Consider the following 25,750-nt stretch of genomic DNA (forward strand, 5'->3'; position numbering starts at 1 on the left):
ATTTGAATGCCTTACCTGGCTGGGTTATAATGTAAAGCCAGGGAAAGGAGATTGACCTACAGAAGTATGGAGCGGGACAGCCGAGGTCAGATTGCTTAGACCTTGTGTCTGTTGTATCTGATTGTAAACAGTTGGCTGTTTTCTACAAGGGCGGGTCTCACCGCTTGCAGCTGGTGAGACCACAGTTCACTAGTCACAGTGAACTTGGGCGAAACTTAAGCTTTTGGCCGAGCAATTCGATTTAACGGCTCCAGCTCCGAACACTAGCCCTAGTGTATGTCCCAGAAGCCCCCCTCCCCGACAAACACTAGTACCATTCATCTTTATGATCCCAAACCTATACAGAGTAAGCATGTGTACCCTTAATTTCTTTTCGATAAACAGCGTGATCTAACATAACTCCTTTAGGATTAAACAAGTCAATGAAGTAAGAGGCTAGCCCCACTAAGGCCACACAGCTAGTTTGTCACTGACACTGACAGGACTCAGTGTTGGGTTTCAGACCCAGGGCAAGAGACTGAGGAGTATATTTAATATACCAAAGTGGTCCTGACCTCCAGGTTCTCCCAGCATCCCTCAGTCCCCACCTTTACAGGGCATGGTTGGCATAGCCCACCCTCTATACTGAACTTTCTTACCAGAGAAGCTCATCACTGTATACTCCAGACACTCTGATCTCCCCACCCCCTCCCTGCATCTCTCTTCCCTCTTTGAAGTTGAGCTTTCTCTTCTTCCTCCCTCTTCGTCTCTCTCTGCACAGAGATGTCAATGACCCCCCTCCTGTGTGGTCGGTGAACTTGCACAATAGCTGTCCGCCTAAACCTGCCTTTATGCTTCAGTTTGGCTTGATTTGATACCTGGCATTGAGGCAACCTGAGGCAAGGGGGTGGGACTGGGAGGTCGCTCGCACGTTTGGCTTGGAATCCATCTAGAAGAGTCCTTTGGACTGACCTTCCCCTTAGCTGAGTTGCCTCCTCTTTACCCAGAGAAAAGGAACAGCAAGTTTAAGCAAGCACAAGTTGCTTGAAGATGTAGTGCGGCCGAGAAAAGTCTGAAGAAAATGAGTTTGCTGTGTCCCCAAGTGCAATGAGCATCGCACCAGGACCCCCTTTGTCCAATTTGTCCTCTCTATAGCTGTCCACTCTTCATCAAATCTGAGCATAAAAACACACACATTCCACCTCTCCCTCGCTCTCTCCCTCTCTCCCATTCTCTCTCTCTCTCTCTCTCCTTTCCTCCCATTACCTTCCCTCCCTTCAACCCACCCTGGCCAATGAGCCCCCAGGATCTGTCTCTCTATACCCCACCCCCCATGTTTCCAGGGTCAGATGAATCCAAATTCAGGTCCTCCTGTGTACACTGCAAGCATCTGACTCACGACACCCTCTCCCTACCCAGACTGTTTCTTGATGTCTCCATTTCTGAAGGCCCCCGTGCCACTGCTAGGGAATCAGAAAAGAATAGCCACAAGCTATGGCACACTGCCAGGCTGAACTGAGGCAGCCTCAGGGACATCCCTCTCCTCTTCCTGTCCCCTTTCTGTCCTGTTTCCCTGCCTAAGGAACAGATTCACCAAAGAGCAACTTGGTAGCCTTTATTCCTTTGACTGAAAGGTTATATATAAAGATTATATATGTATATGAATATAATATATATATATATATATATATATATATATATATCTGGAGAGGGTAGCCAATGAGCCTTGAAATATGTGTGTGTATATGTATGTGTGTGCATGTATACATATATATGTTAACATATATACTACCATATATATATACATATATACACACTACCCTTTCTCATACACACTCACACATATAGATACATACATACATACATACATACATACACACTCTACCCTTTCAAAATTTGCTCACATCACCCACCCAACCCTTCACTTAGTGAGGAGGGTCTCTAAGACCCACCCACCCAACCCTGCTTTGTGTTCACAGATTGGCATGGTCCTGTGCTCATGGTCCTGGTAATGGTTTTCTGCCCTAAGAAAATGCTGCCCTAAGACTGACCTTTGGGCACACCTGTGGAACATCAGTCCTTGATTGATGACTGATGTGGGAGGTCCCAGCCCACTGTGGGTGGTGCCATCCCCGGGCAGGTGGGCCTGGGTGCTAGAAAAGGGAAGACTCAGTAGGGAGCGAGCCAGAGAGATGCTTCAGTTCCTGCCTCCAGGTTCCTGACCCGACTTCCCTCAGTGATGGACTATAACTGTAAGCTGCAGAAAAACCCCCTCCTCCCCACGCCACTTTTGGTTATGGTGTTCATCACAGCAACAGAACTCAAAAGGAAACAGGAGCGAAATCAATGTATCTGTTGTTAGAATGACCCAGTACAAGTGTATAACATAATTTATGGGGTTTGCCCTGCATCTAAAGAGGGGATCAAGACATTACAACAGCTGAAGTTTCCACTCTATCTGCCCCAACATCTCTTTCTCACTGTTGATCTTGTGACCTATGTGTGGGGGGGAGGGGGTAGACCTGGGGGGGGGAGTGCCTGCATCAACCCCTCCCCAGGGCAGGAGATGGCAATGTGTTTCCTTCACTGTGCACACAAATGGTTTTAGAGGACTGGGAGATGTCGCCCTCACCTGAAGGTCTCTTGTCCAACCTAAGAATGAATCAGAGGGTAACTTGGATCCAGGGAAGACCACATAAAAATGATGGCTAATCTCTGGCTGGAAGCGGCAGTCTGGCTTGCTAACAGCCTGTGTTTGTCAGAGAGTTTCAGGCCAGTCTGGGCTTGTGTGGCTATTTATAGAAGAAGCTACCAGGTGTGTATTTGATGCCCAAGGGGTGTCCTGAGATAGATCAAGCCCAAGAGAAAAACCCCTACAGGGACAGTGGTTCACAGTGGACAGTTGGAGCCACAGCTGGGCCCTGGGTTGCATCTTGTCTTTCATCTTGGCTCTGTGAACCTGCTGGCTCCACACTGAGCCTTGGGGGGGCTTGTAAACTAAAGCAGGATGATCCATATTCCTGACTATGGACTCTGCATTGTCAAAGATCTCATCTGACCTATGCCAAAGAGACTGATGAATTGGGTGTGGAATGGGAGTCGCCCTATAATTGGTCAGGTTAAAATGAGACCATAGAGCACACTGGCATGGTGCACTGGCTGGTTCTGTACGTCAACTTGACACAGGCTGGAGTTATCACAGGGAAAGGAGCCTCCCTTGAGGAAATGCCTCCATGAGATCCAGCTGAAAGGCATTTTCTCAATTAGTGATCAAGCAGGGAGTGCCCATTGTGGGTGGTGCTATCCCTGGGCTGGTGTCTTGGGTTCTATAAGAAAGCAGGCTGAGCAAGCCAGGGGAAGCAAGCCAGTAAGTAACATCCCTCCATGGCCTCTGCATCAGCTCCTGCTTCCTGACCTGCTTGAGTTCCAGTCCTGACTTCCTTTGGTGATGAACAGCAATGTGGAAGTGTAAGCTGAATAAACCCTTTCCTCCCCAACTTGCTTCTTGATCATGGTGCTTGTGCAGGAATAGAAACCCTAAGACACATGGCATATTCAAATAATCTGAGAAACTAGGTCCAAAAACTCTGCAATCACCCCAGACTGATAAAAAGGTGTGACTCCATCGCCTGGACCCCATAAAGGGATGGGTACCAACACTGCAGAGGCAAGCCTCACGCCACCCTGACATCTGATACCCGGGGTGTGTCGAGGACCCACAAGCAGGGGACTCCCCAAGTGTTCCTGGGGCTTCTGTTCAGCTTTCTCCCTTGGAGCTGACAGTGCCCACTCCACCGCCTGCCCTTCAAGAGGGCATTGGTTCCTAGTCCCTTCATCTTTCTGCTGCTTGGACGCTCTGAGGTGAGCAAACTAACACAGCCATGAACTGATATCAAGAAGGGAATCAGGTTTGTGAAGCTGGAGTTTTCCTAGGGAGTCAGAGGGTGGGTGAACAAAGAGGCTAATAATAACAACCACCACCACCACCACAACAACAACAATAATAATAATAATATGCCCAAATAAGCATTTAAACACAACAGAAACTCAAAATTCACAAATGATAGAATCTTAACATATTCCAAGAGAGTAAAGAAGGAAATTAAGGAACTGAAGGAGTAAAGGAAGAGAAAGAAAATTAAGGTTAGACACATCCTCCTTCAGTTGCTTAAAACCAATGATCAAGACAAAGCCTTGGAACAGCTGAAGGAAACACCATAGCCTGGAGGAACAAGAGCTGCAGATTTCACCATAGAAGTCACACACAGCCAGAGACCAGGGGGTGACATCATTCCAAACACTTCATACACTTGCAAAGAAAGCAATCAGGCCGAATCCTGTATTCAACAAAAACATCTTCAGACAATGAGAACAAAACAAACACTTTTCCACCCCCCAGAAACTGAGGAATGCAAGGGCAGACAGCATTGTAGAACTGAAGGACATTGCAGGGAGGGGAGGTCATGTCTATTCTTCAGTCCAGAAGCTTCCTATGACACAAAAGAATTCGGAAGACTGGAAACATCCTGTTGGATAAAGTTTCACTTTTAAAATGCCAACCATCTTTTTGTATGGTAGTTTTCACTTATTGCATGTGCATGTGTGTATGCATGTGCATGTGCACATTGTACACATATGTGTGTGAGCCAACAACGTGTCACACAGAGACTATCTTGCTGGAACTGGTGCTCTCCAGGCCTGTTGGCAAATGCCTGTAAAGGCTTGCTCGTTGCTTTTTTTTTTTTTTTTTTTTTGGGGGGTTTTCGAGACAGGGTTTCTCTGTATAGCCCTGGCTGTCCTGGAACTCTCTGTGTAGACCAGGCTCGCCTCGAACTCAGAAATCTGTCTGCCTCTGCCTTCCAAGTACCGGGATTAAAGGCATGTGCCACCACTGCCCGGCTGCTCGTTGCTTTTTATCTCTAGCCATCAAATATCTCTTTGAATAGCTGAAAAATAATGGACAGTTTCCAGTGATGAACTAACAAATGTATGTGGCGTTTATAAAGTAAATAGAATTTAAACGCATGTCAATAATAGCGTAAAAGCCAAGACAGATAAAATGCGAAAACATTGTCATAATATTCTGAAGTAATGGGAAAAATGATGTAGCGTGATTTGAAGCTGGACCGGCATAAAACTTTAAAATGTGTGTATTGTAAAGCCTGGAGTGACTATTAAAACGTCACAAAGAGCTCTAGAGGATAAAGCAAAGGCAGAGGTGAAGTGATTAGGACACAGGCATGCCTATATGACCAGTACCCAGCATCCAATGTTTTATGAAGCAAAGTGGAGAAGATGCAGGATGCGCCTACCTAACTGTAGCCTAGCCAGGGCCTGGACCTGCACCTTATGTGAATACATGATAATAACACACCATAGTACGATTTTTAAAGGCATACTTCACTATGCTCATTTATGTATTATCATTTTTCCTCTCCCAAAAACTGTGAGACGGTCTTTAAAAGCTAGAGCGCATGCTGCAGCAGTAAAAACAAGGTGACAGCTGCAAACGAGTTCATGAAGTCGACAAGGTCTTCCAAGGTCACTGATAAAAGTTTCTGAAATCAGAGTCGAATCATCGGCTCTGTTTTCAAGCCCAAAGAAAAAAACAAGAAATGTCTGGACTGGAGGTGCCCTCCTCTCCCCTACCCATCTTCTCCCTTCCCCGACCCAGGTACATTATTTATGCTGATCATCCATTGTCCTAATCTTTGTGTTTCTGTTCTAGGGATGGCCTCCCCTCAAAAGCTTTGTTTCTCCTTGATTGGCAGGAGGCAAAGTCTAGGCCACCAATGGGAAGATGAGCTGGAAAGACTTGTCTCCTCCCTCTACTGACCTAAAGCAGTGTCAGGTGTCCTGCAGCTACCCCTCCGCTGCTCTTGACTGAGCTGACTTGGGCCTAGACTAGCCACTGATGGTGAGTATCAAAGGGCAGTGGTGATTTCCTGCCATATGGCAGCATAGGTCGGATTTTACACCACCGTGTTCTCCCTGTGTGGGGCCTGCATTTGTTTATAGAGTCAGTTCTGCAAGGACTTCAGTCACTTGGTTTAGGCTCCCAGTCTTGCCCACTGTAACAGTAGCTCAGTGATTTCTGTCGCTGCTTCTGAACCAGGAGGTATTCCGAGCTCAGGAGTGAGGGTTTCAGCGTATGAGGTTGGAGTAGACACAATTCAGACCGCAATGAAGTTCATCTCTTCAGAGAAAAAAATAAACGGTGAGTGAAAAAAAGGATGGGGGGGGGGGGGCAAGTCAAGTGCCATTGGCCATGTGAGCCAGGACTAAGGTGGCCTCTTCAGAGAACCTGGTGCGAACTCCTCTGTCACAGACTTCCAGTGACTCATGGAGGGGTGACGGGGAAATGTAAAACCATGAGGTGTGATGTGGACCGAGGGCGAGCAGACAGACCATTTCCTCAGGCCCAGCCGCAAGCTGCAGCGGCACGTGCGATTGTCCCATTGCATGCTGAAGAAGTTCATAGTCTCACAGGTAGACAGCATTTTTTCTGGAGTTCAGCACATGCCTCTCACTGTTTTTCGTAGGCACACATCTGTCTAGAGCTGAACAGACTGTTCAACCCTGGACAGGTGAAAGGGTGGCCAAGCATCTAGAATGGGCAGATAACTCCTCACTCCAGCTTCTCCCCAGGTCTAGCAGAGTTTACCGGGAGGCAGGACCAAGGCTATAAATAGCTGAGCAAATGAGGTAGTGACAATGTAACAAAAGCCTGCTCGGCCAGCAAACACTCCAACAGCTGAAGCAATCTCCTGTAGCTGGCCTTTCCCTAAGGTCACATTTGTTTATGGATGGTTCCTGAAGCCCTCCCCAAAAACATCCGCCAAACAGCTCAGACCTCAGAGAACTGCTTCTGGTCTTCTCCTTGTGGAAAGATATCCAGCTCCAGGGCTGTGGATGCACTGAGAGCCTTTCTCCCCAACCTCCAGTAGGTACCACTTTGTGGGAGGGGCTGGGCGGGGCCCAGGTAGCACAAACCTTCTATATCGACAGCCTTAGAGCCCCAGACCTATAGGAAAGGCAGCCAGCAATGTTCCAGAACAGGGCATAGGGGACTCTGCTGGTGAGCAATGACAGGGCTAATTGTCTGTCACAAAAAGTCAAAAGGACTATTAGAGAACACAAACACCGTTATCCCTGGCAGCCTGAGCTCTGCACTAGTGGAAGACTCTCTAATCCTTAATAGTCACTCCCAAGATTAAGAATAGCCCCCTCAGTCCTGAGGAAAACGTGCTGTCAGGTGTGTGTGTGTGTCGGGGGAGGGGGTGTGGTATCACAGCTGTAAAACATCTGTGAGTCTGGAAAAGCTACTTCAGAGCTTGGGCAGGTGTGAGCTATGGATGCTTCTAGACAGAAGAAATTAATTAACTTGTCAGATCCTGCCTCCTGGCATAAATGCAATCAATTCCTGCCCCACAAACCTCATTTCCTGGCGGCTGGACTCTTCCTAACATTCTGGTCTCTTCCATTTTCCTAACATTCCGCTCGCGGCTGAGTCCAAGGCTCCCGCAGCAGATGTTCATGGAAGGGGATGGGGCATGCCCAAACATTTCTACATGTACGGGCTGCAACTCAACACAGGTGAAGCTGAGACTCGCCCTTGGCCCTTCTCCATGGAGCTCAAATTCTGGAGTTTTAAACGGCCGTATATTTAGGAGAGCATTTATTAAGATGTATTCACTCCCTCGGAAATGTAAACTCAATCCAAAGCCTTATTTAAATAGCTTTGACTTATGGCTTTCATATTCATGAACTGTAACCCATTTGCTTTTGAATTTTTATAGGGAACCCTGTGTGTTTTAGGAGTAAAAAAAAAAAAATTAGTCTTTTGAAAACCTAAATTTGTGGTCATTTATATTTCTGAGAAAAATACAAAAAGGTTGTGCATTTTGAATATAATTGCATGTTTTTCAACTCTTTCAACCACTGCATTTCAGGGTGGCCCCTGTAGCTGTTACACGTAGAAAATATACAGACACAGAACAAGAGAGAGAGGGGAAGGGAGAGAGAGAGAGGAAGAGAGAGAGAGGATAAAAAGGAAGCTAGAGAGAGATGGCTTAGGGGTTAAGAGCACACACTACTCCTCCAGAGGACACAGGTCAGGTCCCAGCACCCACACTGGGCAGCTCACAACTGCCCATAACAGCTCCAGGGACCTCTGCAGAAACCTGCATTCATGTGTGTATGCTCACATGCAGATACACGGACATATACATAATTAGAAATGACTGGAGAGGGCACAGGGAAGGCGATCCTTTAGGAGCCCATATGCTCACATTTTGAAAAACTTGGATCCACGGAGTTCAGCTCACACCTGGGGATTCTGGCCATTTAGCAATTACAGGTAGATGTAGCCGATGACTTACTACGTTTGATGACCAATAATAAGGAAGACAGCTAGTACCATAGATCAGCTGGTCTGTAAGATCCTGGAAGCCTTGTATTGTTTCACTGTAGGATGATAGGCTTTTGTCTTACTTTTGTGGGGACCCCATAACTGTCAGGGGGTGTCCTGGACCTTCAGAGTCCTCATCAGTACCCTACTTTGTGTGAGGTCTGTGGGTATAGACTGCCAAGGTTCCAACTCTACCATGAGGTCCGAAGGTCCCACGTCTCTGGAGCAGATTCTGTCTTGAAATTTTTCAAGTCCTACAGCAATGGAAGTCAGTTGGCCAGTAACCAAATCCCGTTAGAATCGGGGACTCACCATCGTCTTGGGGGCTCTAGCATTGCTGCTGTGTCAGTGTGACCAGAATACCTGAGAGTGTCAATGGGGTGGCAGAGAGGGGTGTTATTTGGGCTCACAGTTCCAGAAGATTCTATCTATGGTCAGCTGGGGGGAACATCATAGCAGTAGAAACACCAGAGGAGTGTTACTCTCCATGACAGACAGACAGCTGACAGGGTGACGGGGCTACATTATCATCCTGGCAGGAATGAAGATCCTCCTGAGACACACACACACCCTGGCCATGAGATTCTTGAAATAAAGTCCTCATATTTGTTCCTTTTTTTTTTTTTGTCACCATGACCAAAAATGACTCTAGGAAGAGTTTGTTTGGCTTTTGGCTCCAAACGGATGAGAGTCCATCTTGGCAGCAGGTGGCCGGAACAAAAACAGCTGAAAGATTCCATTTGCAGCCACATATAGGAAGCAGAGAGAGGAGGGTAGGGAGGGAGGGAGAGAGAGAGAGCAGGGCAAGGCTATAAGCCCTCAAAGCCTGCCTCCAGTGCCAGGCTTCCTCCAAAAAGTCTACACTACCTCCCAAAACAGCACTGTCACCTGGATACTGAACGTTAAATACCTGAGCCTTTGGGGGACATTTCTTGCTCAAACCATGATAGTCCCCAAGAAACCAGAATTTCCTCAGGAATCCTGTGCTAAGAAGAGGAAAAGGCTGGATTCCCAGGGCAGCCGGAAGGAGTGAAGGAGTGCTTGTCTCTCAGGAAGAGAACCCACATAGTTCTGACCACTTGCCAGATCACCTTGTGGGAGAGACTGAAGCTGATGGGTCAGTGATGGGCGGGACCACACTGTTGCAGGATATTTGATCACACTGTGAGCCCCAACACTGTGTTACTGAAAATACCTGCTCCTAGCAGTGATGTGGCTAAGCCCTCTCCACACATGCCTTTAATCCCTCTGACTGGAACACAGACACACCCTTAGTACTCACCTTTAATCCCAAACAATGAAGGTAAAGTTAGTTTGTAGAAGGAATCGCCCATGTTTGAAATTGATGGCTGAGTGGCAGACAAAGTGATGAATCAGAGAAAGATTTGACAGATATGCCCAACTCTCCCAAGAAGAGAGGGGAAAGGGGAGCCATTTAAGGGAAAGTGTGGAGAGAGAAAAAAGAAGGCAGTTTTACACAGGACAATGATAGAGAGACAAGTTACAGAGAGAACAAGCTAGACACAGGTGAAGACAGAACGAGCCAGAGAGTGAGCAGGAGTCAGAAGATTAGAACAGATTGCTAGCGTTAGCTTGAGGCCAAGAAGAGCAATTCAGTGAGAACCAAAAAAGAAGTGAGACTGAATCAGTCACTTTGAAGAGGAGTTTGAGCCACAACAGCTGAGTTGACCAGGCAGCCAGAGCTCAGAAAGAACGAGAAAGGGTGAGCTTAGTCAGCAGTGAGTCTCAGAGGCAGGAAACATTCTAGGCCTGGATAAGATTGTACAGAGAGGCTTCCAGGTCTAGCCTAGGTTAGCAGACATAGGCTGTGAGCCTCAGAGACGACAGGAGAACAAAAGTTACTTTTGCACCACACCTTAACCAAGTTAGACATAGCACTCTTTAAGCCTAAACCGCACGTCTGGGCCTGGAAAACAAACTTGGTGTGTGCTGTGGTGGGGCAGTGGGCAACTTTAATTGTTCCTCTTCTCAGTGTGGCCACACTGAATAAATCTCCTTTCTCTGCTCTCCCCAGTTATTTATTTATTTATGTGACTAGTGAGGACAAGGGATTCAGACTTGCTACAGGACCCAGCCCCTGACCCTAACAACTCTGGAACCACGGAGAAAGCATAATCTCATAGCTCATTCCATCTAGATCTCCCGTTCTCCCAAACCTGCACCTCCTCCTGGAGACAGCCCTCTGAACACATGAGCTTTGAAGGGGAGACCTTTGATGTTGACACCATTAACAGAGTCCTAAGCAAAACTTTAATAATGTTTTAAAATGGGACCTGTCATCAGCCTGTCCGCACCACCAGGGTTAGGAGAAACCACCTTGTGCTTAAACGTCGTACAGTGTCAAGGCCATTTCTGAGAAGCAGTAGAAGGGAACACTGGACTTCGAGTCCATGGAGGTTTTGATGGAAATGGTAGCTGTGAGTCAGAGATGCACACCAGGTGACCTGACCCACAAGGAGACAGTCCTACTCACCACAGAGGGACAGGGTTCCAGCCACCTGGATGAAGGGAGCCTCTGGTCCTCCTGTCACCTTAGCTGGAGTGTGATCCTCCAGAAGGTTTCCTCTCTGCTTGCTTCTGGTGCCCAGGTCCCTTCTGCCTATCTTCCTCTCTCACTCCCCACCTCCCCTTCCTCTCACTTTCCCTCCCCTTCTCTCTCCCTCCTTCTCTTCTTTTTCCCTCCTCTCCCTTCTTCACTCCCCTCTCCTCCCCTCACTCTCTTCCCCTCCCCTTCCTGTCTCCTTTTCTGTAACCCTGGTTTCATGTGGAGTTTGAGAGTCTTATTTGAAAGTGGAAGTATTTGGACAAATATAAATCCAAAGAAGAGATACTCTATGGGGTGTGGTGTGTGTGTGTGTGTATTATGTGTATATGTGTCCATATATGCATGCATGCATGTGTATATATATGCATGTGTATATGTGTGTGCATGTGTGTGCATGTGTGTATATGTGCATGTATGTATATATGCATGTGTGTATATGTGCATGTATGTATATATGCATGTGTGTATGTATGCATGTGTGTTTAGGAACATCGATCACACAACCAGCTTCCTCCAAAGACTCAGCTCCCAGTAACCACGGCTGGAACTCATAAAACCATGTTTGTCACTCATACACCTGACCCAGCCACCAAACTTGACTCTCAGGCCAGAGGGGCTTTGAGGCCTCAGCCTGTGTGTGTACTTGTCCCTCAGAGTACCTGTCACCTTCCTTCACGAGCCCAGGATCCCTTGGAGCCTTTTTATTTGTGTTGTTTGTGTAGGTGTGTGTGTATGTGTGCTTTTACTTATAACAGCTGTCAACGGTCAGTGTTGTCAGCTTGACTGAATCACGTGGGAGATAGGCCCTTGTTCATGCCTGACAGGGATTGTGTTGATTGAATTAATGGAGGTGGGAAGACCTGACCACCGTGGGTGGAACCATTCCCTAGCTGGGATCCTGGACTGTGTGAGTAGAGAAAGGAGGCCCAGCAGTGTGCATTCACTGTGGCTGGGCAGGGCTCAGTGCCCTCCTAACCAAGGAATTTCTAGTGTTCCATCACTCCCTGCGAGGAGAAGGAGATAATGGCACAGGCAGAGTCTGGCTCTCAGTCTTGCAGAGAACCTGCTGCCCACCGTCTAAGGTCCACGTTGTTCCTATGCTGTTAGTGTGATGTCACCTCCCCCAGGCAGGCAGCCCTGATCTCCCAAGGAGTCGGTATATTTTTCTCTGACCTTAGTAGTCCTTGACAAAGAGACCTGGCTTGTTTGTTGCACTCCATATACAATACTTTAAAGTTTGCTTTTGAGTAATTTTTGTGCATTTGAAATCTTCCTTATTCAGTGTTTGCTACACTGCAGACTTCTGTGGGCACAAATCGCTGCATCAGAAAAGGATCTTAGACATCTCAGGGTTAAGCCAGTGCTGTGACCTGGAGTTTTTCTTCATACTGCTCTGAACATAGCTGGACCTGAGAAGGCTGACACATTATAGAGATGAGGGACAGAAGCCTATTGTCACAGGCCACAGGCCCCACACCCTCATCTTTACTACATTATCATCAGGGATCCAGAGAGCTCAGTTCTTAGTCGGAACACAAGCTGAGAGTTGAACTGAAGCAATCTTTTGCTTCGTTGCTTGTTTTTTTTTTTTTTTTTTTTTTTTTTTTTTTTGAGGTATACTGTAGCCCAGGCTGGCCCAAAATTCACTATTGTAGCTCAGGCTAGCCTCAAACTCATAATTCTCCGGCCTCTACGTCCCAAATGCTGGGATTACAAGTGTGTGTCACTATGCCTGGATGTACAGGGGTGTCCCAAAAAAGTTAGCCAGGACAAAAAAACATGTACAGGGAGACTTCTGACTTCTTGAAAAACTCAGTTATGTTATATGCATATGTCTGTGTCTTAATCCCAGGTGTGGGATATGGGGCTGCCTCAGTTTTTCCACAGCCATTACCTATGATTGTCTCACGCTCTAGGAGGGGAGAGATTTTTGCCAGTTGCAGAGAGTTTAATTCTGGGGCCTCTGGAGAAGATATAAATGAGTGAGACTTGAGAGAGCCTGCTGCCCCCCATGCTGCTACCCCCCCCCATTGCTGCTGCATTTGCTATTGCTGCTGCATTTGCTATTGCTGGTTCGCTGGATTGCTGGTTCGCTGGACTGCTGGTTCGCTGGATTGCTGGATATTCTGACGATGATGATTGGACTTGCCCTGAAGAACCCAATGACCCTGATCAACAGGAAGTACCCCCCTTTTCCATCTAACCTTCTTTCTCTCCTACCTCATGCTGGGGGGTAGGTTGTAAGAAATTAGGGTGGAATAAGTGTTGGAAGGGAGGTAGAGGCATACAAGCATAATACAATAGTGAAAAGGTAAGCCAGCAATCATGACTCATCGCGGAAGCCTTCGGTCCCACCCCCGGCTCCGCCAAGCATTCCGTTCAGTGAGCTGTGGATTGGGAATGGCGGGCAGAACGGAAGGAGATCTGGGAAGGCTCCAGTCACTGCTGCAGATGAAAACATCGAAATGATTGCTTCGGGGTACTCTGCGTAGGTTTGTTGTTGTTGTTGTTGTTGTTTTAAACTATTATAAAACGTATTTTCCATCGAAAGTCTCTGTTGAGCTTCTCTTTGTGTGTTAGGAAAGCTGGCTGTCATCATGTGAGGCGCTCTGTCACTTGTTTGCTCGTCTTAATGCATATAGGAGTGCAAGGCTATTAATTTAGTGATCTTGGACTGACCTTTGTTCTACTTGCATACACACACACATACTCACTAACACGTACACACATAACTCATAAACATACATATGTAACTCACAAACATGCACACTCACACATATTTACACACACACACATACATATAAACACATGCCCACATATACACATGCATATATACACACACATACAAACACACAAATATTCACCCACACATAGACACACACATGCTCACATACATGCAGACAATTGCCTCTTGTGCACATACACACACACACACACACACACACACACACACACACACTTTCTTATTTGTACTCCTCCAAAGTATATTCCAGTGTTGGGATCTATGTGATCCTGAGGTCAGAGAGGATTGGCTGGGACTATGTCAATCCTGCCTAGAAACAGGGGTCCTTCAGCTCTCAGTGACTCCTGCAGCTCCCAGGGAAGACACCGAGGTATATAGCCAAGCCCAGGCTCCCTTTGAAAATTGTCCTGGCTAGTTTTTGTCAGTTTCACACAAACTACAATCACTTGGAAAGAAGGAAGCTCAATTGCAGAATCGCCCCCATCACACTGGCCTGTAGGCAAATCTGTGGAGCATTTTCTTGACTAGGGATTGATGTAAAAGAGCCCATCCCACTGTGGGAGGTGCCGTCTCAAGACTGGTGGTCCTGATGCAGGTGGTCAGAAAGCAGGCTGAGCAAGCCATGAAGAGCAAGCCAGCAAGTCGCACTATTCCATGGCTTCAGTTCCCGCCTCTAGGTTTCTGCCATGAGTTCCTGCCCTGACTTCCCTCAGTGATGGAGTATGACCTGGGAGTTATAAGCTGAAATAAATCATTTCCTCCCCAAGTTGCTTTTAGTCATGATGTTTATCACAGCAATAGAAAACTAATCCAGGGCTGGAGAGATGGCTCAGTGGTTAAGAGCACTGACTACTCTTCCAGAGGTCCTGAGTTCAATTCCCAGCAACCACATGGTGGCTCACAACCATCTGTAATGGGATCCGATGCCCTCTTCTGGTGTGTCTTAAGAGAGTAACTGTGTACTCGCATACATTAAATAAATGAATCTTTTTTAAAAAAGAGAGAAAGAAAAAGAATCAATATAGGGACCATCTACTGTAGTGCAAGGGAGGAACTTTCCTCTAGCCTATTTTATGTCACTGTAAGAAAATGTACGAAGCTGGGTAAATTATAAAGAACTGAGTTTATTTGAATCACAGCTTAGGAAGCAGAAAGTTCAAACAGCATAATGGGGTTAGTCCCTTGTTATATCACGGTGGATAGCATTGTGGTGACAAATTCATGAGGGAAGGGGGGAAGGAGGGAGGGAGGGAGGAAGAGGGGGGATCAGGTGATAAAACAATTCAGGCACAGAGGAACAGGCTTGCTTCAGCTCACATTTGCCAAAATTAACTTGCGGTCCTATGAGATCTATATCAATTCCTGGAAGGGCGTATTCCTCAATGACCCAATTCCTCAATGACCTAATTGCTCCCAGCGTGCCTCGGTGTTAAGGATCCTACCATCTCTCAGATGCTCAAACTTGTACAGGAACCGTAACAGTCAAGATTCTGTCCACCCTGGGAAGCCCTGGGGAGGAGGAGATGAGCTCATATGTTTCCAGGCTTCTTTAGCCTCTTGCCATCAATTTATTTGTTTTTCGAGACAGGGTTTCTCTGTATAGCCCTGGCTGTCCTGGAACTCACTCTGTAGACCAGGCTGGCTTAGAACTCAGAAATCCGCCTGCCTCTGCCTCCTGAGTGCTGGGATTAAAGGCATGTGCCACCATGCCCGGCTCTCTTGCCACCAATTTTAAGGAATAATTCAATTTCACAGTAAGCTCTGTCTCCCAGGACTGAGACTCACTGGTAACAGCTGGTGCACAGTGAGCCTGCTCACAAGCACAGGTAACTGTGTGAAGCCAGGGTGTATCACTGACTAAATGGGGGCAGTAGCTGTTACTCAGGGGATTTCAGTTGCAATAGAGAAGTCAAATGTGTTCCCCTCGGTGGTTCTAAACCTGTGGGTCGCCACCTTTTTGAAGTCAAACAACCTTTTCCCAGGGGTTGCAATATCAGATATTTATATTCCAATATAGCTAGCAAAATTAAAGTTATGAAGTAGCAACGAAAATAATTTTATAGATCGGGGTCACCACAACAGGAGGAACTGTCTTAAAGGGTTGCAGCATTATGAAGGTGAGAGCCCCTGATCTAGAGAAACTTTAAGAAGGCTCTGCCGAAGTCAGCCCAGGGAAGGGGGCAGGTCTGAGCTGCTGGTTCTGGCTGGGAGAGGCAGACATGATAGATAAGGCTTGGAGAGTCATTAGGGTAGTTTCTAGAACGGGGTTCAAAGACACTTATTCTAAAGTCATAAGGAATATGAAATCTGGATTTTTACAAATCAGGGATTGTAATTTTTGAAAGTTGAAAAGGACACATTTGAAACCTGCTGTTTACTTGAGAATCAAAAAAAAATGTAAAGAGCTATTTACGATGCAGGTTAACAGATCCATTCCGGCAAGCGTGAATTTGTTTGGCTCTCTACCCATCCTCCTGTGGCTTATGACTTGGTTTTGTTATCCACAAGCCAGCATTTAATATATGTCTCAAGGAGCCACTGTGGGTATTCAGTGAAAAACTGAAGTGTTTCTTACAGTGCCTTGTTCATTTTCAAGAACTATACTGCTCTCCTTTATAAGGCTGTGAATCTTTTTTTTTTAATATTTATTTATTTATTTATTTATTATAAGTACACTGTAGCTGTCTTCAGACACTCCAGAAGAGGGCATCAGATTTCGTTATGGATGGTTGTGAGCCACCATATGGTTGCTGGGATTTGAACTCAGGACCTTTGGAAGAGCAGTCGGCACTCTGAACTGCTGAGCCATCTCACCAGCCAAAGGCTGTGAATCTTACACTAATTTAACTATTTGGTTGGGTTTTTTGTTTTGTTTTGGTTTTGGTTTTGGTTTTGGTTTTGGTTTTGGTTTGCTTTGAGAAAGGGTCTCACACTATAGCCCAGGTTGGCCTTGAACTTACAGCAATCCTCCTGCCTCTGCCTCCTGAGTGCTAATTATCGTTACAGATGTATATGCTATCATAGATACAGCCACCATGTACAAGGATTTTATCTGGGACTAAATCCCTAGCAGTATCACAATGTATCTTTACATTTGTGGTGGAAATTCTAGGCCCTGTGAAATGCTCTCAGGGGAGAAGCAGGCTTGAATGAATGAAGTGTAGGGACCCAGGGGACTTTGCAATGAGTTATTTATTAATTAAGTAATTCTGAGCAAAATGTTTAGGGGAAGGAACACCACTTCTTATCACTGGCTTGGTTTTGTTTTGTTTTGTTTTGTTTTTCCCCAATAATCTTCCCTTGAAAATTCTTCAACAGTCTGTAGCTCTATGAAGTTGCTTTGGGTTGAAACTGTCCCCTGAACAACCCTGAATCTTTGGTGATGGATCACTGACTTTTGCACACTGTCTTAAAATTGGAAACAAGAGTGATTCAGCTCACACCACCGCAGAGCGAGCTGTCAGTCTGGAAAGGAAAGCGGCAACTAGAGCCGTCATCTTTTCATCCACCCTATGCCCCAGATTCCTTGCATGAAAAATGCAGTTTCTGAGACTTTTATCAAACGCACCAAAAGCACATGAGGTTACCCTGGGCTGGACATGATGTGCCAGGGTGGGTTGAGATGACCATGCAGGGGGAAAAAAATCTTCCAATAGAAGACAACCAAGATCTCAGAACACTGCTTTTTCTAACTATTTAACTCAGACATTTTCAAATTCTACTTAGACTTAAGTGAGGTCAATTTATTTTAGTGAGTACCTGTGTTGTAGCAACCACAGCAAGCTGACTCAGTTTCTTCTCTATAGTGAATGCCATGCAGGTTAAATAGGCTCAAATTGTTTGAAGTATAACACTGGCTAGCAAGACACCTGAGTGTTGTTTTACTATGCCAGGAACAGGCAAGCTGTAAATCTAGCTTATCCCTGTTTTGGTTTACTGTAGCTGAAAATTTGTACCCCCTAAAAGAACTTACTATAGTTTGGATAGTGAATGTCCCCCAATCACATATGTGTTTAAGGCTCGGGCCCCAGAGTGGCTCTATTAGGAGATGGTAGGCTTTTGTGGAGCTGGGACCTAGTGAGAGGTCATCAAGTCATTGGAAATGGGTCCTGGAAAGAGGTTTGTAGGAACCTGATCCCTCCCTCCTTCCTCCCATTGAGATGAGTATGAGCACCTGCCATGGTGACCTCCTCACCATAGGCGGGGACCAACAGGACCAATCAGTCATAAGCCGAAACCGGCAAAGTCATGAGCTACAATAGCCCTTCCTCTTTGTGAGCTGATCATCTTAAGCTTTCAGGAATAGTGATGGAAAATCCACCAACCATGGTCCACTATTAGAACAATGTCTATGGGGACTATGTCTATGTTGTAGACAGGTCCCAGTGAGGAGTCGATGACAAACCACCTCAAAACCCAGTGGCTTTATGGAGCTGAAGAGGTGACTCACCGGTTAAGAGCACTGTCTGCTCTTCTTGGAGGGCCCAGGCTTGGTTCCCAGCACCTACATGGCAGCTCGCAACTATCTGTAACTCTAGTTCCAGCAGCTCTGACGTCTACTTCTGGCTTCTGTGGACACTAGATACAAACCTGATGCACAGACACACATGCAGGCAAAGCCTTCATATGGTCAAATAAATACAAACTAATAAACCTTTAAAACTTGGTAGCTTTAAAAGTATTAAAATATTTTATAGGAATATGAATTTTCACTAAAATGTAAATTCTTGTTTGTGGGTCTGAAAAGCCAGCTCGGTGCAGCTAGACTTGGCCCCCTGTGTTCTCCATTGACCGGAAACTGGCATGGAACAGCCGTTTGGTCTGGGGTGATGTCATTTCCATGACCAGTGGTCATGTGGTAGATGACTGACATACTGGGATACAGTTAGGTCATGAGTTTCACCTTCAGGCTGGCCTGAGATTGCTCTCCTCCTCATAGCCAAGTGAGGGTCTGAGAAGGAAGATGAACAAGACTCTGTTAAGAACAGGCTTGCAGCTGGTTGGCCAACTGAGGCAGCAGCTCTCTAGGGGCCACCATGTCTAGGCAGAGTGTATGTTCCAGGAGAAGCATGGTGTTCATCAGCATCTCAGGAGCAGTGCCTGGGTGGAGAGTATCTTTTGATCTATTTTATCTACTCCAACCAGGTCACACCTATTCTAACAAGACCACACCTCCAAATGGTGCCACTCCCTGGCCCAAGAATTTACAAACCATTACACCAGCCTTGCAAAGTCATTTAAAAGTAGGAAGGGGAGGAGGGTAGGTGTTTGGATATGGATACATGCAATAATTGGCTGAGGGAACTGGAGGGTGTGCGAGCGGGTTAAAAGTGGGAGGAAATAGGAGTCATCTCCAGGGTCAAGAACACTCTTACACAAGGCACTGGGAGGCTACTAAGGACAGGTGTGACTTCACATTATCATCTGTCATCTTGGTCCTGTTCTCAGAGGTTCTGTGCTAAAACCCAGATGTGACAAAAGATGCTATATAAACTATATAAAGTTCAGGTTTTCCATCTCCAAAACAAAGGTGATGGTGCCCACCTACCTCTACCTCCCAGGGTGAGACTAAGTGGTGGAATAGATAGACATCACTCGGCATGGTCCCTGGCACAAAAGGATGTGCTGGGGGGGTGGTGGTGGTTGAAGTGCTTGTTCATCTTTTTAATGTTTTAAAGATTTAACTGAACCCACTGAACCCACAGTCTGGATTAGGCAAGAGAGCAGTGGGGAAACCAGAAAGAGCCTTTTACCCATCTACTCCCCCTCCCTGCCCCATGGTGGGTAGTTTCTCTCTTCCTTCTCTTACCTATAAATGCAGTCCTTTGATGTGGTCTCAGGTAGGATGGAACCCACATTCTGCTTGCAAAACAACAGGCAAAAGAAAAGAGGGGATTTGTTAAAGGGCTCTCGTCACAGGCCACAGTTCTGACCCCTCAGTGTCCGACAGTGAGGATCAGCCCAGCTCTGGGAGATTGTGGTCTTGTCTCCATGATGCCAGAGATGGCTTATTCCTGTTCATGTACACAAGCTTTGCCTAGCCATTCAGAGCAGAGGGCTCACGGGCGTGCAGGACGTTTGTCTTCAGCAGCCAGAGGCAGAACCTTTGCTGCTTGACAATAATGAGCCTCTTGCCTCTATTGCAGAATGAGATCCCTAGTGTCATCCCTAGGAGAGGCTGTGAGACCCAGCATAGAGTAAACGAAACACTGGATACCTTATATGTAGGACACAACTCATAAGTTTCTGAAAACTGCAACTCTGATATTTGCCTGGAAACACACACATACACAGACACACACATACACACAGAGAGACACACACACCACAGACACACCCACACTCACTCACATACACAGACACACACACACAACACATATACTGCACACACACAGAGACATACTACCATACATACCACACACAACACACATACTACACAGAGAGAGACACACCACACATACACACCACAAACACACACCACACACAGAGACACACACCATACACACACAGGGACACATGTCATACACACAGACCACACCACACACACACACAGGGACACACAGACACTACATGGTACAATATATATACCAGCATACCATCATTGCTGGATCAACCTCCTAACACAGTGGTCCTGTGTTTGCCACAGTCTGCCCAGTGACACATCAAGCATACACACCATTCACCCCAAAGACTCTACTTCTGTCAGCGTACTTCTGGCTGACCTCAGCCAGTTCCTTTCTTCTGGAAACTGATGGCCAAATAGATCTAGCTAAGGACCAATCTCATGCTCCCTCACAATGATCATGGAGGGACTCTCAAGTCAGATATCAGAACCAGATGAGCCACCCCCTCATATCCTCAGTAGTCCATGAGGGAGGTCATGTGCGTGTGCATGCACACACACACACTGCCCAGGACGTCCGTGTGACACCAGATCTGCCACCAAGCAGGTGCCCTGAGAGCTCTGAGTACACAGCAGATTGGGGGTTATTTTTAAACATCCTTGCTGGGAGGCAGCGGCGACCTTAAAGTAGGTTGTTTCTCTTTTTCTGGCATTTCAGTTTTATTATAACGAGTATTTATTTGTAGAAACAGAAGAGTCTAAGCTGTAAAAACACTCACGTTATGCAAATGGCAGATGTTGGATGTCTCCCAGCTCAGCAATGGGGAGTAGGAGACTAGCTGTGACACTTACTTGGGGTGCAGGAGATATCAGTGTAGTAAGGATGGTTCTCGTGAAGTGTATCCCTCAGGTCAAGGGACCCCAGGAGGACCAGTAGACCCCCCAAAGGCAGAAAAAGGCCTCCTACTCATTACCAGGCAGTAACCGTGAGTGTAGCTGGTGGGATGGTACTGTTCACTCTCCATCAGCACCTCCATGGTTGCTATGGTTACAGGAGAAACCCAGGATGTATCCTGTGTCCCTTAGCCAAAGTGAATCCTATTATCTACCATTTCACTCTTGATCCTTCCAGAGAGAAGAAATAATTCTCAAAGGAGCCAACATCCATTCCAAAAGCCAAGATGTCTGATGGGTGCTTTGTGGATTGTTAAGGGTTTCAGGAGCTGAACCTCTGCAATAATAACAATGATCATTCCTGTGAGTTCAAGGCCAGCCTGGTCTACAAAACAGGTTCCATGACAGCCAGGGCTGTTGTACAGAGAAACCCTGCCTCAAGCAAGCAAGCAAACAAACAAACAAACACAACAATACCAAAACCCCTGATGATTATGGTGTATATGTGTTATACAAATACATTATTAATATAGTAACTACCCAGCAGAGGGCTTAAATGATGCTAGCAAAATATATTATACATATATAGTTTCCACGATCATTTCTACAAATATCTATTACATGTATTATGCATCACAACCCAATGTGGGCTGCTGGGAGCTCAAAACCTTCAAGTGCTTGTAGTTCAGGAAAGAGAGGGACTACTGTGGTTTCCAGCTTCTATACCCCTTGGGTGCTAAGGCTTGGTTGCCAGCCTATGGTGCCAATGGCAATGGTGGAGTCTTGAGGATGTGGGACCCAGTGGAAGGGAATTAGGTGTCTGGCACACACCAGGGGTGGTACCTAGCCCAATTGCCATTAGAGAGGCTTCAGCCTGTAACTGAAGGAAACAGATGCAGAGGCCCACAGCCAAACACCAGACAGAGACAGAACTCAGGGAATCCTGCAGAAAGAGGGAGAGGTGGGAGTAAGGGCCAGAAGGATCAAGGACACCACAAGAAAACCTACAGAATCAACTAAGCTGGTCCCGTAGAGGCTCACGGAGACTGAACCTAGGTCAGGAGCCTGGCCTAAGTCCTCTGCACATATGTCACAGTTGTGTAGCTTGACCTTCTTGCGGGACTCCTAACAGTGGGAGCAGGGACTGCCTCTGACTCTGTGCCTGCCTCTGGGACCCTTTCCCCCTACTGGGTTGCCTTATCCAGCCTTACTAGGAGAGGAGGCGCCTAGTCTTACTGTACTATGATATGCCATGGCTGGTTGACTTCCACAGGAGGCCTGCCCTTTTCTGAAGAGAAATGAAGGGATAGAGGGGCAGGGACGAGCTGGAGGAAGAGGACAGAGGAGAAATTGTAGTCCGGATATAATTTTTTTTAAATATGCCAAACAAAAAAATATATGCAATGTAGTATTTAGGGCAATTTCTAATATACTGATCATACACCATATGCTTCTGAATAATCTGTACATTAAAGTGTGTTCCGTGCGGCAGTCAGAGCACCTAGTGTGCAGCATTTGCCAAAAGTAATTGGATTCAAAAGTCTCTGGAGCATTTGGTTGGTTGGTCGGTTGGTTGGTTTGGAGGTTTGTGAATGTTTGTTTCCTGAGGCAGAGTCTTGTTCCAGCCCTGGATGGCTTCAAAACTGTATGTACCTGACACAATCCAGAACTTCTTATCTTCCTGCTGCCCATCTCCTGAGTGCCCTGCTTACGGGCACGCCTCACCGTGCCCGTTTTCAGGGAGTCCTGAGGAGCAAACCCAGGAGCTTCACACAGGCTAAGCAAGCACTCTACAAACCGGGCCACACTCCCACCCACAGAAGCTCACACTTCATGAAGCTCATTCTGGAGAATTCACCGAGAATCTCTTCCTGAAGCAGAGGGATATATTAATGTTTCATAGATTCCTGCTGCGGGGGCGTCTTCCTAGAGCTAATCTCCCTCAGCAATCTAATGGCACAATTGTTGCTGGTTTTACTTGATCAGAATGCTCCTGCAGGAACATGGTTGGCTTGTGTCCCAGAAATAACAATTCTCCAAGTAATTTTCAAGCAAATGGACTATTCTGGAACAACAGTTCTTGGCACTCCCGGAATCTGTTTCTTACTTGCGAATCGCCATCGACTTAATAACCAAGCAGAGTTTAACAGCGGAGGGGAGATTCCTTCCAAGGGCTCCTCCGGAAGAATAGCTGCGTTTCTGAATTACAAGGAATTACATTGCTTTCTTTCTTCTCTGTACATTCCTTTGAGCTGCCAGCCCTGGCAAGAATGGCTTATTCCTTACTAAGGGTAATGCTAGATCGCTGCCACCAAGAGTTGCCAAGCAAACGAAATTGGAATTGGAAATTGTTAGCTGTGGGTGTGGGTTGTGATGATGTGTGTCCCCAAAGCAAAGCTGGGAGCATCAGGAAAGGTCTGGGTGGAGGTGGCCCCTGGGGTGGGAGCAGGGAAAGGGCTGAGTGGAGGTGGCCCCTGGGGTGGGAGCAGGGAAAGGTCTGGGTGGAGGTGGCCCCTGAGGTAGGATTCATAGGCTCTGAAGAGCTGTTTCACACCTAAATCTACCCTCTCCTGGGATTTCTTCGTTTACTCTTTTGTGACTCACATTTCTGATAAACCCCGAACAGAGGAGATGCCGTCCCAGGGCTGCCTTGCCGTGGCATTTGAAATTGGTCTATTCTCTTGAGTTTTTGCAGAGAGCATCCACTAAGTAGAGTCCTTAAAATGAAAATAATATTCAGCTACAGATCAAGAACCCTATGAAAATGGATATTCAGCTACAGATCAAGAGCCCTAGCCTGTCTTTCAAATTTAATTCTATTTTTTTTTCTTTTGTCCATTAGGATCCTATGGTTAGAAAAACCATCTTTAGTCTTACATAAAACACTTCAAAACCTTTCAGCAGCCACTTAACCAGAAGCAGGAAGGTAGTTTTCCTGTGTCTGCTATTCTCTGAGGCTTGTGCCGGCAGCATGAGTCATGTCACAAAAGAATCCGTTTTCAAAAAACTGGGATGATGGCTCCGGGNGGGGGGGGGGGAAGGGGGAGGGGGTTTGTTATGCAAGCACAAGGACCTGAGTTCGAAACCCCAGTCCCCATGTGAAAAGTTGGGCAGGGCAGTGTGTGTCCCTGCGATTGAAACACTATGAGGGGCGGAGACAGGAGGATCTCTGGGGCTTGCTAGTTGTCAGCCTGGCTGGGGAAGGAAAATCTTGAACTCTTGTCTCAGAAGAATAAGGTAGAGAATGGTAAGGAAGAGCGAGGCAAAACGGCATCCTCTGGCCTCCTCAGAAGCCTGTCTGGTTGAGCATATGTGATGGGCTTGAGAATCTAGAATGTTGTCACCTCTTCTGATGGCTCTGTCTGCCACCATGTGAAGGGAGGCCAGCTTTTGGTCTCCTGTTCCAGGAAAAGCACACCCCAAACACTTCTCTTGGGAGTATTATGTGCAGGGAAGTCCATTCATAAGAGATTTAAAATGAAAACAGTCCCCATTAGAGAATTCTTACAAGCGTGGCTCAGGAATTCCAAACAGAAAAACTTCATGTTCAAGCAATCTGAGAAATATGGAGCCTTTACCTGACCACGTCAACCTGTGGCTGTCTCTGCTCAGGTTTAAACTTTGATCAAGGGAATTTCTAAGATTGGCGTGAGTGTAAATTACGTGCTACTTGGTAGCTTACAGCACCTCCCAGAACCGTACAGTGGCCAGCTGGGATTGCCATCATGCATGTGCCATGAATTCCCTGCCAGCAAACCGCATGCTGAGAAATCCTAACCAAATGCACACTTCTCCCAGTGAGCATTCTCTGCTCCAGCCCACTGCCCAGTGCTGCAGTCCACTCTGTGCAGTCCACACTGTGACCGCTGCCCACTCCGCCACCCTCTGGTGGGGCATTCTCCCTGTGCTGCTCTAAAGGGTAAATCCACTGACCACCCACCCACCCCTTCCTGGCTGATCGGAGGCCCATAGACTTCAGAACCTTTCCAGATACACTTTTTCTTTCTTTCTTTCTTTCTTTCTTTCTTTCTTTCTTTCTTTCTTTCTTTCTTTCTTTCTTTCTTTCTAAGATTTATTTATTTATTATATGTAAGTACAGTGTAGCTGTCTTCAGACACTCCAGAAGAAGGCATCAGATCTTGTTAAGGATGGTTGTGAGCCACCATGTGGTTACTGGGATTTGAACTCAGGACCTTTGGAAGAGCAGTCGGTGCTCTTAACCGCTGAGCCATCTCACCAGCCCCCAGATGCACTTTTCGATGAAGGCATTTGATGGCCCTGACAGGATGTCCTACTGCCTACGCCCTAGGGCATCTTTGGGTGGCAACTACTTTGTCCCAGCAGAGCATTTGTCTTTGCTGTGGTCCCTTAGGACTCAATGCAGAGTTCTCCCGAGGGCCAGTGCTCACTCAGGATTGCAGACGGTGACTGACAGACAGCATGGAGCTCCATGCCCCTCACTTCTGAGGACCGACCTGCTTTGTTGGCCTCCCTAACTCATAGGATCTGCTGCCATGGCCCCGCCTAGTGTAAGTGGACCTCCGGCACGCCGAGAGAGTAAGACTGTTTTATATTATCTCCCCTTTTCTAATTTCACCTTAAAGTGCTGTTCTTAAAAAGGAGTAGTCTTGGCGTCACACAAAGGAACACGTGACGAAAGCAACAATAACTCGACAAGGTGATTTCTTTTTATAAGAAGGGTGTACTGGCTAGCTTTGTGTCAACTTGACACAGCTGGAGTTATCACAGAGAAAGGAGCTTCAGTTGGGAAAATGCCTCCATGAGATCCAGCTGTAAGGCATTTTCTCAATTAGT

This window comes from Mus pahari, chromosome 23 (genome assembly GCF_900095145.1).
Source record: "Mus pahari chromosome 23, PAHARI_EIJ_v1.1, whole genome shotgun sequence".
NCBI lineage: Eukaryota > Metazoa > Chordata > Mammalia > Rodentia > Muridae > Mus > Mus pahari.